We start from the raw sequence: 12,099 nt of genomic DNA, 5'->3' as shown, positions 1-12,099 counted from the left end.
TGGGCATGGACATGGCACCACTCATCAAGCCATGCTGAGGCGGCATCCCACATGACACAACTAGAAGGACCCACAACTGAAAAGTGAATAACTGTGATATTTGAATGTATAAATATGTAAAATATTATATGCATAAAATAAGAAATAGAAATAAAAGTAAATGACAGAGGAAATAATTGCAACATATATGACAGCTAATTTGCCATTATCCTTAGCAGTCATATCTATATGAAAAAGAGTGAGCACGCACAGTGTGCTCCACACCGTGCCTAGAACCCTGTTCCTGTCCTTAGGGAGCTTATCTTCCCCTGAACTAAGAGATAGAAAACAAATAAACCCTGTGCAACAGAGAGCAATTAGGTTAGAGAGAGTGGCTTAGGAAAGACTATAGAAGTGATATTTAAGTTGAAATCTGAAGGAAGAGATCAAGATAAGATTGCAATATCCAGCCAAGAGAAAATGCAGGGGCTTTCAGGGAAGATATTTCTTGATTTGCTGAGGAACCAAATGCAGTCCAGTGTGCCTGGAGAAGAGTGAATAGGTGGGAGTGTGGTTTGAGAGAGGTTAGAGAGGTGAACAGAAGCCAGACTGTACGCACCCTGGATTACGTTTAAAGATCGTACATTTTATTCTGCGAGTAATGGAAATCCACTGAGGCATTAAGCTAGAAAGTTTCAAAATATGATTTACCTTTTATAAATATTTCTGTGGCTGCTGCATTTAAAATAGAGTTCATTATTAGGTAATTTGGCAATATCCTATCCTGATAATTTAGCAAATTTCTTTCCATAAAGATAAAAATTCTTCTTCTATGAATCCACCCTAAATAAAACAACAGAAAGGCAATTTATTAAAGATTATTGCAGATATCTTCCTTCAAATGTTAATCATGAAATTCAGGAGAAACCAGATGCTTTTCAGTAAAGGAATTATTAATGATATGATACATACAAAAACACTCTATTTCATAGCCATTAAAAGGTGTTTTCAAGAAACACTTAAAAAAAAGAATGGGACATTTTTCATGAATCAGTGCTACCAAGAGGAAATCAGATCATAATCCTATATGTGTATGTGATGAATTCATGTTCTGAGTATGTTTGCGAGGGTGTGCACACGTAAGCATAAACATCTAGCTAGCAGTCTCGGCACTGCGTTTAGCCATGTTTGGTCTCCAGCAGACTGGCCTGTTGTTAAAATTAATTGTTTACAAACTTTGTTAGAATCATTAACCAGCCTTCCAAATGTAAACATATTTGCACAGTCTACGTCAATTGAACATTGATCAATTATCTAGAGAACACAGACAAATGGTGAGAGCAAATGTGATGGCTTGGACCGTGAATGTAGACCAGCTCAAGTACCATCCGCTAAAATACAGATAAAAGGAGAGAGAACACTGCATTTGAAGAGCTACTTTCCTCCCAGGGGCCAAGTTTTATCAGAAGATTTCTAAAAGACAACTCTTTTTAACCCACCCAATGATGTCACACAGAATTTTATCTAAATTTAAATGTTGGGTATAAATGAGACCCAGAATATTAAGTCATTTGTCAGGATCCACACCACCGGGGACAGTGATAGATTCAGAATTTGAACTTGGTTCTGCCTGACCATGTCCACTGAAAGTCTAGGTCGTCTGGAAAGACCACTGAATTCTCACAACATCATCAGTCTCCATTATGCCTCAAAATCATCACAAGCAGAAAATTCCAGGACACACACTTGCTCATACTCAGAACTGTTTTTCCTAACTGTAGGAAAATGTATTAAAGGTGCTGACAGGCATGGTGACATAAGGTGCACCCCTTCCACATTACACAGATGGCAAAAATAGCACAGAGGGAGATGGTCCCACCTAATCCTAAGTAGCATGAGTCAGCCTCACTGTAGGAATCCAACTTTATGGGGGTGAGGGGTTATCAGCCAAAGTGGGAGACACAGCTGTGGGGCGATTTCCCACTCCTTCAGAACATTTATCTGTTGCCCTCCATTACAAGCACGAAAATGAGTGCATTTAATCACTGTCAAATAAAATCATACTGCAGACTAGTCGATTCGTGGGAATTCCTAGCCCAGGAACGCTTTTTGTCAATTCCCATAATAGTATTAATCGTTTTAATAATCACTATTTAGAAAAACAGTTGAAAAATGAAACTGCTTGGCTTATAATTTCCTCAACAACTCAGGATCTCTCTTTATCATTCTCATGCTGTAATTCCATATTCTAATTCTCTTTATATGTCCTACTCTTGTTTTGCTTGTCTCTCTATTTTTTTCCCTTTGGTGAGGAAGAATGTCACTGAGCTAACATCTGTGCCAATCTTCCTCTATTTTGTAGGTGGGATGCTGCCACAGCATGGCCTGATGAGCGGTGTGTAGGTCTGTGCCCAGGATCTGAACTCACAAACCCCAGGCTGCTGAAGCAGAGTGTGTGAACCCAACCACTACACCACTGGGCCGGCCCCTGCTTGTCTCTTAATTCATGTTTTCCTGTAATCAGTGCAATCAATTCACCTTAAAGCCAACTTCTATTTTATTTACATTACATGCTTCAGAAGAATTATAGTCTGTATTTTAGAAACATGGTTTCAAAGGAAAAGTTACTTGTTTATATCCCTGACTTTGCCTTCTAAATGCTCATTTATCACACTTTTTCTTTTCAATTTTATTTTGCCCATTAGCCATTCCAAATTCAGTCAATAAAGCAGCTTTAGGAAAAGAGCATCTGGCATCATTGAAGCTGTAAACATGATCTAAAGAGTTTTGTTCTCCAACCATCCCCACCATCCATCAAATATCACTCACCATGACATGATGTGTCATTCATCCTAATGGATGTAACAGCGTTGCAAATGGAAATGCCACATGAAACATTTTTTTTTTTTCTCTTTTAGCCTTGCAAGCAATTCATAACTGCCAAAAGAAGGAAACATCTAAAGTGAACTTCCACATCCTGGAGAGTAATTTTAAAAGTTAAATGAATACCAAGAGAAAATTGATACAAAAAGAAAAGCAAAGAGTAAACACACATGGAAAAATGTTCACTTGGGAATTATACAAGAAATGTTCATTATTAAAATAACCCTCGGTTACTATTTTTACACTAGCAAAATGATTAGAAAAATAAATTAAAATACACATTGCTAACAAAGTTTCAGTAAAACTGAAGTATGGACTTACTATCATTAGTATTCAAATTGGTATAAACTTCTTTAAAGTAGCAAGATAAAAAGTCGCAATGTTTATAAAGACATCCACGTGTACAGACCTTGTGATTTGACCTGAAGAACTTATTCTGACGTTACAATTCAACAGACTCAGCATATTATGCTGCAAAAAGATGCTTATTAATAAATCATCTATTACTTAAAAGAATAGAAACTGAAATGCAAAATCATATTGAAATAGTCTATTAATACCACTGACATTTACATAGCCATTAAATGTGTGTTTATTGCAATGACTAAGGAGAACCATGGAGGGAGAAACTTTTGTAATGCTACATAAAATCATAAAATATAATTTTATTTGTGTAATTTTCACATGTGCATACATAAATATTTTCCAAAAGCAAACGGACAATGGGGACTTAAGAAAGTTTAAAGAATTATTTATAAAAGGTTTTGATTTCATATATCAAAACACAGTGTGTGTATGTTTTGGAATTTGGAGAGGAAGCAAGGAGAGAACCGTGTCGCTTGTCTAGACTTTTAGCTCCTAAATATAAGAGATAGGGTCTTATTTCCAAAGACTGCCAAGTGGGCTTGACAACGTCCCATCCAAGTCAAAAGCATTTAGGACTTCAGCAGGCATCTTAAGTGAACCTTTCACCTGTTCAACTCTTTCTCTATTTCTCTTCTAGAGTAACTAATAATCCCAACCTGCCCAAGAAATTTCTTGTGTTAGCACTGGAAATCCCAAATCCCAGGAAAAGCTTCAGTCTCAGGCAAACCAAGATGACTGGTCACCCGAAATTCTCCTCTCTTCCTGGAAATCCATCCTCGCCTGCTGTACTGCAGGGTTCCCCAACACTTCCTGAGCAGAAGCCAGGTCTCCGTCTCCATCTGCCAATGTCTTGGTCTCCATCTTTGCCCATATATTGCTATTAAAGTAGAGGTAGTGTTTGCCTCATTCAGGGTCTTGGACCCCTCAGATGGGAGCAGAGTGCCAGTGGAGCTGGTGGAGTTTGGGGGATAAGGGTCAAGTTTTCAAAAAATGGTAAGATTCCTTCACTCTGGCCATGTCTGTTTTGTCTAAAACAAAGTAGCTTTCATACCTCAAGGATTGGTTATTTCCTAAACCCCTCCCTGACTCCACATCAAGTACATAGGAGGAACACATTAATTGTAGAGGAGGAAATCATCTCTTCTTATTGGAGAAATTTTATTCTATTTCAGTAAATTTATCTACTGACCTTATTGTTCTAAGAGAGTATCTACCCTATCTTGGCTGACTTGTTTCACAAACCTTACCTTCATTTGCAACTAAAGATAGGTCTAACTTGATGGTATAAGTTCAAGGCTAGCTGAATGACTCCTAAATTTTAAATCATAAAACTGCATTATTTTACCTTTGCAGATAATCACAACTACTTAAATTCTTTACATATTTTAGGACATATAAATACATTTCAAGTATCACCATTATGAATTCCTTGTTAATCACATGTATGGTATCCTAAAAGTAATTTAAAGACTAATTAAGTATATTTTCCTCTCTTACCCCTTCCCTTTTTCCCTTATCACATCTGAAACTTAACCTGACATTTCATGTTATACATAAATTACAGTAGGGAGCAAAGGGATAAAATATGGAGAAGAGTGATAGATATTATTCATGAAGCCACACAGACACAATGAATTGCCTTTCCCCCAAAGCCAGTCTTTCAAATACCAAATACTCTCCATCCTTTCTTGAGCCACTCAGGTTACATTTCTTAAATGCTATATGGTTAATGTGGTTCAGTAATATATAGGAATGCGGCACTTGAAGAGAACATACACTTATCATAACTCTCAGCCCTATAGACCAGTTCTATCACGATGCCATTTATCCATACACAATCCCCTCAAACCTAACATACAAACAAGAAAAAGGTAAACCAACCCTTCTAGAATGCAGGATCATTTTTTTCCTTCTTCCTCTGTAGAAGTGAAATTTAAAATTTTCTACCATGGTAATGAATTTTTTATTGGCTTTCTTAAAATGTCCACCATCATTACAAAGAAACAATTTAAAAGCATCAATATAGGTCCTTATGAATAAGTGCTGAATGATTCCTGATAAGTGTAGCTATTTGATGAATGGCTCATCTTGTGGAAAGTTCATACCTGCAAACTTTGTTTTTCTTCTCTCTCTCTCTCTTTCTCTCTCTCTCTCCGCTTCTCTGTCTCTCTCCACTTGTTTGTCTCCCTCTCAAGGAGCAAATTCAATATCTGAGTGCCGTATTCATAGTAGCTCATATTTGGGGAAAAATGCTCCCCCTCCACATATTCTCTATGTCTCTATATTTGTTTTATAGTGGTTCAAAGAGTTTTATTGGGTTTAAAAGTTACAACAGACCGGATTCGAATCATAGAAATGTAACATCAGCTGAATGACTATATTTTTAGCTTCCTAACTGTCTTAATCTTCAAGGTTATTAACAATATTACTTAGATTAACATACTAAAGCCATCCAGGACAATGCTGTGGAAGATATCCTGGAACATCTCCACAGGATGCAGCAATGTGCTTTCTCTCACTGTTCCCCTTGGGGAAGTGCCTTCGCAGCCATTATTCTGTCACCAACTTCACTGGATGGCTGTTGGACAGACAGACAAGTCTTTAAGAAATTTAAGTCAGAGATTCAGAAATATCCTTTGACTAGAATTGAGGCTATGTACTTGAGTGTTTTAAATATAGGGAAACAGGAAAAGTCTATCTGCAATGAAGGACTGCATAAAGGCAGTACGTTACTGAGAAACACAGAGCAGAGAAGAAGAGAGAACTGTGTTAGTTCTCTACCTTCCAATCTGAGATGTTAGTACTAAGTAAGTGCAACTCTCCTTGGGCTTTGCCAGCTGTCTCAGTCTCCCTCCAGTAGATTTCTCTTTTTGTTTAACTACTTCAAGTACCCTTCTGTAACCTGCAACCAAACAGCATTAAGCAGGGCAAATGCCAAGATATAGCGGGTACTCAAAAATGTCACTAAAACTACCAGCTTGTCCCACAAATAGTTTCTTTTTTCAGAAAACAAAGAAAATTGAAAGCAAAACATAAAAATTTTCACTGCTCTTCCAGAAGTTGAGAAGAAGATCTACAGACAGCATGGAGAAGTGGAGAAGCTAGAACCCAGTGAGAGTCACTGAGATTGTGACCGTGTCTGACTGTGAAGAACTTCCAGCAGTGATGGCTATTTCCTAATCTAACGCTAGTTCCTTTTTTGCTAGCTGTAATCTGGAAATATACATGGAAAGTGGCCCATGAAAATGTGGTTTCCAGCATAACAAGTTGATATAACACTAACCAGCACAACATTTGTTTATTACAAATTAACAATGGAGAAAATTAACACTATCAATAAGGTCAGAAAAATCAGCCAGTTGTGGTTAAACATTTCCCCATCTATGTTTACACAGGCATTTCTTTACTTGTATAACAGTGGGAGAAAGTGCAAATACTATTTGTATTTACTGAGCACAACACAATGTGAATAATTGTACTAGGAAATTCACACAGTGTCTCCTTTAAACATTCCCCACACACATGCAATTAGTTATCATAATGCTCTTTTTAGATATTTGGAAACTGAGGCTCACAGTGATCTATAAATTTGATTTCATGTTCATGTGCAGAAATCAGTGTTATTTGTGTCATTGCAAGAATAGATAGTCAAAGCAAGACTTAAATATTTGAAATATTCAAAAGTTACACCATTAGCTGTTTAAACTCTCTTGCTCAAAAAGACAGTGATAGCAATAAAATTGTTGTAAACACAGTCCATTATGTAATTTAATGACCTAATGTAGAACCATCATATACTTAACCACCAGGGGCCTAAGGTTCTTATCTTCTCACAAATAATACTCAGATTATGGAATCAGACCCATTTGAATTTGTAACCTGTTTCTGACATACACAAGCCATGTGACTGTGGATAAATTACTTTAACCTCTTTAATGCTGTATTTCCTTGCCTATAAAATAGGGAAAATCAGTGTATATAACTCACGGATTTGTTGTGAGAATTAAAATGAGATGGTAATGATCTGACTGTGCTCGGCAAATACAAACATATTATTTTGAAATCAAAATATTAGCTGTCTCCATCACTCTCTGAATACTTAAAATCTAATGAATTATTTTTCATAAAACCAAGAACAATTTTCATAAATTTCTCACTTAGCTACTTTTAATAATATTTCTTCCAGGCAAATTGACCATATCAAAGTTTATGCAATCTTGCCAGGAGCCTCTCTTTGAATAAGTCCAACTAAACCCATAAGAGATCCCTGATGATCTATATTGATGGTGAAGATTGCTTTTCATCAAAGTTAATATCAGACAATGTGTAGCAATATTGGCTTGGTTCCTATAATCAAAAAAACTTTTTGTCGGAAGTTTTCTAGTAAATTTGTGCAAAGAGATCCTTTGTCTTGGGGCTGGCCCCGTGGCCGAGTGGTTAAGTTCGCGCGCTCCGCTGCAGGCGGCCCAGTGTTTCGTTAGTTCGAATCCTGGGCGCGGACATGGCACTGCTCATCAGACCACGCTGAGGCAGCGTCCCACATGCCACAACTAGAAGAACCCACAACGAAGAATACACAACTATGTACCGGGGGGCTTTGGGGAGAAAAAGGAAAAAAATAAAAATCTTTAAAAAAAAAAAAAAAAAGAGATCCTTTGTCTTTTGACGACGCAAGAGGATAGCAAACCTAGTCATCAGATTTCATGGCTGAGTCCTACAAAACCATTGTGCCTAATAGAGTATCGGTTGAAGCAAATAGCAATATGGAGAAACAGCTGGAAATATTCCCAGGACATCTGAAAATCCAAACATCATTACATTTAAGATTTTAGCAAAACATGCAGGCAATTCTCTTAAGAATTGTTGTCACTTCATTTCAAGCTGTTCCTAGGGAATAAAAGTGCTGCCATGTGATATGAGAACAAGAGCTTCTGGGAACACAGAAGAGTCAAGGGAGTACCAAATGACTCTGTTGGTAATATTAGTCTTTTAGTTTTCCTTTGTTAGTTTTGATTTCCCTGAAATTCGTGGTTGAAATTATGAAGCTTATGCTAATGCTTACAATTCTTTTCTATGACATAGACACTCAACAGCTGTTCTCTTTGATCATAAGCTTTCGCAGAGCTAATTTTTCCTCACGTGTCAAATGTGTTAACAAAGACTACTCTATGATATTATATTAAAGATCAATTGAACAAGAATTTACTATGTAACTTACTTAGTAGGTGCTCAATAAATGATCACAATTGTTATTTAATTTGAATCACTTTAAAAATGCTTTAACACCTACCTCTAGAGTTACTGCTTTTCTCCGACTGGCTCCTTGAAAACTTAGACTGAGCCTGGAAACAAATTTAGAATTAAATGAAAAAAGAAGAGCTAACAACAACTTATATTTTTGTGCTCTCCTATATCATAGTTGGTGACAATTTTGTGATGTTCATAGTTCTAACATTTTAGAGTAGGATGGAAAGCTAGACGTACTGCTTTTATAGATCTGGAGACTAAACAATTTCTCTAAATCATGTAGTGAGCTGGTATCAGAAACAAAAATAGAAGCCACATCTTCTGATTCCCAAGATTATACTATGAAATTGTATGTACAGTTCATCAAAGTTTGTGCAAAGGTTTTTCCTAGACCTTCTCCAATCTTTAAAATTGCATTATTAAAGTCTTCAGTTTTCATGCCCCAAGTTTTCAAGCCATTGTGGATTATCACTTCCTTTATTATAAAGCTCTTGAGAATTACTCCCACATTCTATGGGAAATTCATATCTCACAAAAAATGGTCAAATCTATGTTCAATTTCCACTTACTTTCATTTTGGAAATTATTCTATCTTGACACCTATTTCCTGTTGATTTACTATTGTCTCTGATAATCCAAATTTATATTTTCCTTTAATGACCATAAATGTCATTACATCAAAGAATGTGTAGTTTGAGTATTTTATTGGGGGTTTTCAATACTGCTGTAATATGGTTTGATTTTGTAATTATTAAGTCATATGTAACAGCAGATAATAATAACGTAAAATCTATTATTATTCATTCCTCTCTTAAGTCTCCCAGGCATTCTGGCTATTGACAATTTATCAATTGTTGACTCTTTCTGATACTTTTCCTTAACCTCCCTCCAACTATGTTTGTGAGTCTTTACATTTATTGAATAGTTTATTATAATAAAGTCTCCTAACCAGTAAATATCTTCCCTTCTTGTCTCAGCTTTGGTAAGACATACTTACATTGTTGTATTGGTGTTAATTTCAGCATGTAACCTAACCATATCACAGAAAAATGCTCACGAATATTTAAGGGTATAAAAAAGCAGCAAAGCACCCAAAAAGATAGAATTCAAAATTTGACATACAATCAAAACAGTTTGTTTAATATACAAGCCAAAATTATAAGACATGCAAAAAAATCAGAAAAATGTAAGCCATGATAAGCAAAATATACAATACAACCAGAGACATTATAGATGATAGAATTAATAGAAAATAATATTAGAACAGTTCATACAGTTATAATCAATATGTCCAAGAAGGTAGAAGAAAGCATGAGTGTGAGAAAGAAAGACAGGGAAGGTATTAAAGAAAAGCAATCCTCACTAAATTTCTGAAGACAAAAAACAGAGTTTTAAAAAGTATGCATGGAACATAATAACAACAAATTAGATGCTGAAGAATAAAATATTTTTAATGCACCTGAAGAAATAGCAATAGGAAAAATGCTAGTTTTTTAAAAAGACACAAGGTTTTTATAACCATAAACAAAATTATCCTAAGCTGGAGGATATTTTTAAGCAAGCTAATAAACATGAAATGTGTGTCTCCAAAATAGAGGAGAGAGAAAGGGGAGAGAAGAAAACATTTTAAGAAATATTGGCTGAAAAATTTTCCAAACCTGATTAAAACTATAAATTCACAGATCATAGTTCAAGACCATCTCAATTAAAATCTCAGCAGGTTTTGATTCAGAAGTTTGCCAGTTGACTATAAAATATATGGCGAAATGCAAAGGACCTATAATAAAACAACTTTAAAAAAAGGAAAAATGTTAGAGGAATGAGATTACTGTTTTCAAAACTTTGATAAAGAAGATAATAATAGTATTTCTGAAATAATGTTAAAAAATAAGTCATATAGAGAAAGACAAATATGGCATGGTATTACTTACATGTGGAATCTAAAATTTAAAAAAAAAAATCCAACTAAAGCAACAGAGAGCAGATTGACAGTTGCCAGGACAGGGTGGTGGGGAAATGGGAAGAGTCTGGTAAAGGGTACACACTTTGAGTCTCAAGATGAGTGAGGTCTGAGGATCTCATGTGTAGCATGGTGACTATAGTTAATTATACTGTGCTGTGTACTAGAAATTTGCTAAGTGCCTTCATCAAGAGAAGGAACTATGTGAGGTGATGGATGTGTTAATTAACTTGATTTAAATATTTATTTATTATATACATATGATATATACTTAAGGAGACATTTGAAATGTATATAATTGTTTTGATCATTAAAAGTTTTTATTTACATGAAAAACAAAAGAAATTATCTCGGGACAGATGGTATAGAATAAGAATTGTGAGGGCTGGCCCAGTGGCACAGCAAAGTGCACACATTCCACTTCTGGCAGCCCAAAGTTCACTGGTTCAGATCCCGGGTGTAGACATGGCACGGCTTGTCAAGCCATGCTGTGGTAGGCGTCCCACATAGAAAGTAGAGGAAGATGGGCATGGATGTTAGCTCAGGGCGGGTCTTGCTCAGCAAAAAAAGGAGGATTGGCAGCAGTTAGCTCAGGGCTAATCTTCCTCAAAAAAAAAAGAAAGAATTGTGAGTAACCCCAAAAAACCCTGGCATAATGTGAAAGAGGAATCCAGCCCAGCCAAAAACAAAGCCTATTCTCTTTATAACCCTGCTAAAAGCAGATTCAGAAACCTACCGCACAGATTTTCATATAAGACAGACAGATAGACAGACAGACATAAGTAGATAGGAAATATATACCACCTAAAAATAACTTTTGATCAGGTTGAATATTGCCAAGGAGGAGATCATATATGACTGTAAATCATGCTTAAATTGAAAGGAACTCCTAATTATGAGGTAAATTAACTGTGATATGGTCAGTGTCCAAGCACTGGTTGAAACTACTAAAAAACCAGCTCCTTGTAACTGGGCTACTGGTGTGTATTGGGAAGAGAGTGCTGGGCTGGATGGTTTAACGTAATGCCTGGTACATAGTAGGCAGTCAATAAATGGTGTCTATAGAAAGCATATTTGTAGTTCATTTTAAGAACTTCTTGGAAATACAGGCTTGTGCATATACATTTTATTCTTTTTCCGTCACTCATAATTCCCCAGCTCCTAATTTATACCTTAATATTTATTTTCAACTATTTTCATTAAATACATTTGTTTTAAATGATTTCCAATTCTTTAGTATATGAAATAAAAGTATACAAAATACATACATATATGCTAAAAGATATAGTTAGAAGGGTGATAAACTAAGATTAAATTCTTTGAATATTGAAAAAGTAAAAATATTCTAAAAATCAGACTACCATATTGAAACCCAACAAGAAAGTAAGAAAATTTTTTTAAAAAGACTTAGTGGAAGTGTAAGTGAATATCTTCCCCAAACTCCTGACAAAGCTTCTCAAAAAAATAAGGTTTTCAGTAGCTGCATCAGCAGAGCTCAGTTAAGCTCGGAGAAAAATCACAGATCTACACAGATTCGAGATGAAAACGGCCTCTGAGGCTACAGAGTCTATCTTTTATGGCACGAGCGTTGTGTTTCATTAGCTTCGTGTTTGCCCATCTGCTTTTAAATGTCAAATAATATGAACCGGCAAACTAAACTGGTC

General features: G+C 35.7%; 1 long non-coding RNA gene across 2 annotated transcripts in view; it reads right to left on the bottom strand.

Annotated features, from left to right (window-relative positions):
* Positions 1 to 604: 604 nt before the first annotated feature.
* The window catches only part of LOC111774383 (uncharacterized), a 28,671-nt gene continuing 17,176 nt past the window's right edge, over positions 605 to 12,099 (bottom strand). For both annotated transcript variants that reach the window (XR_002809393.2, XR_002809389.2), the window contains exons 4-6: positions 8,519 to 8,570; positions 2,809 to 2,916; positions 605 to 822 (exon numbers count right to left, since the gene is read on the bottom strand). This is a non-coding gene — a long non-coding RNA (uncharacterized lncRNA). The remainder of the gene's footprint in view (positions 823 to 2,808; positions 2,917 to 8,518; positions 8,571 to 12,099) is intronic.

This window comes from Equus caballus, chromosome 7 (assembly GCF_041296265.1).
Source record: "Equus caballus isolate H_3958 breed thoroughbred chromosome 7, TB-T2T, whole genome shotgun sequence".
In the NCBI taxonomy this organism is placed as follows: Eukaryota; Metazoa; Chordata; class Mammalia; order Perissodactyla; family Equidae; genus Equus; species Equus caballus.
This window is presented reverse-complemented; position numbering and strand designations above follow the sequence as displayed.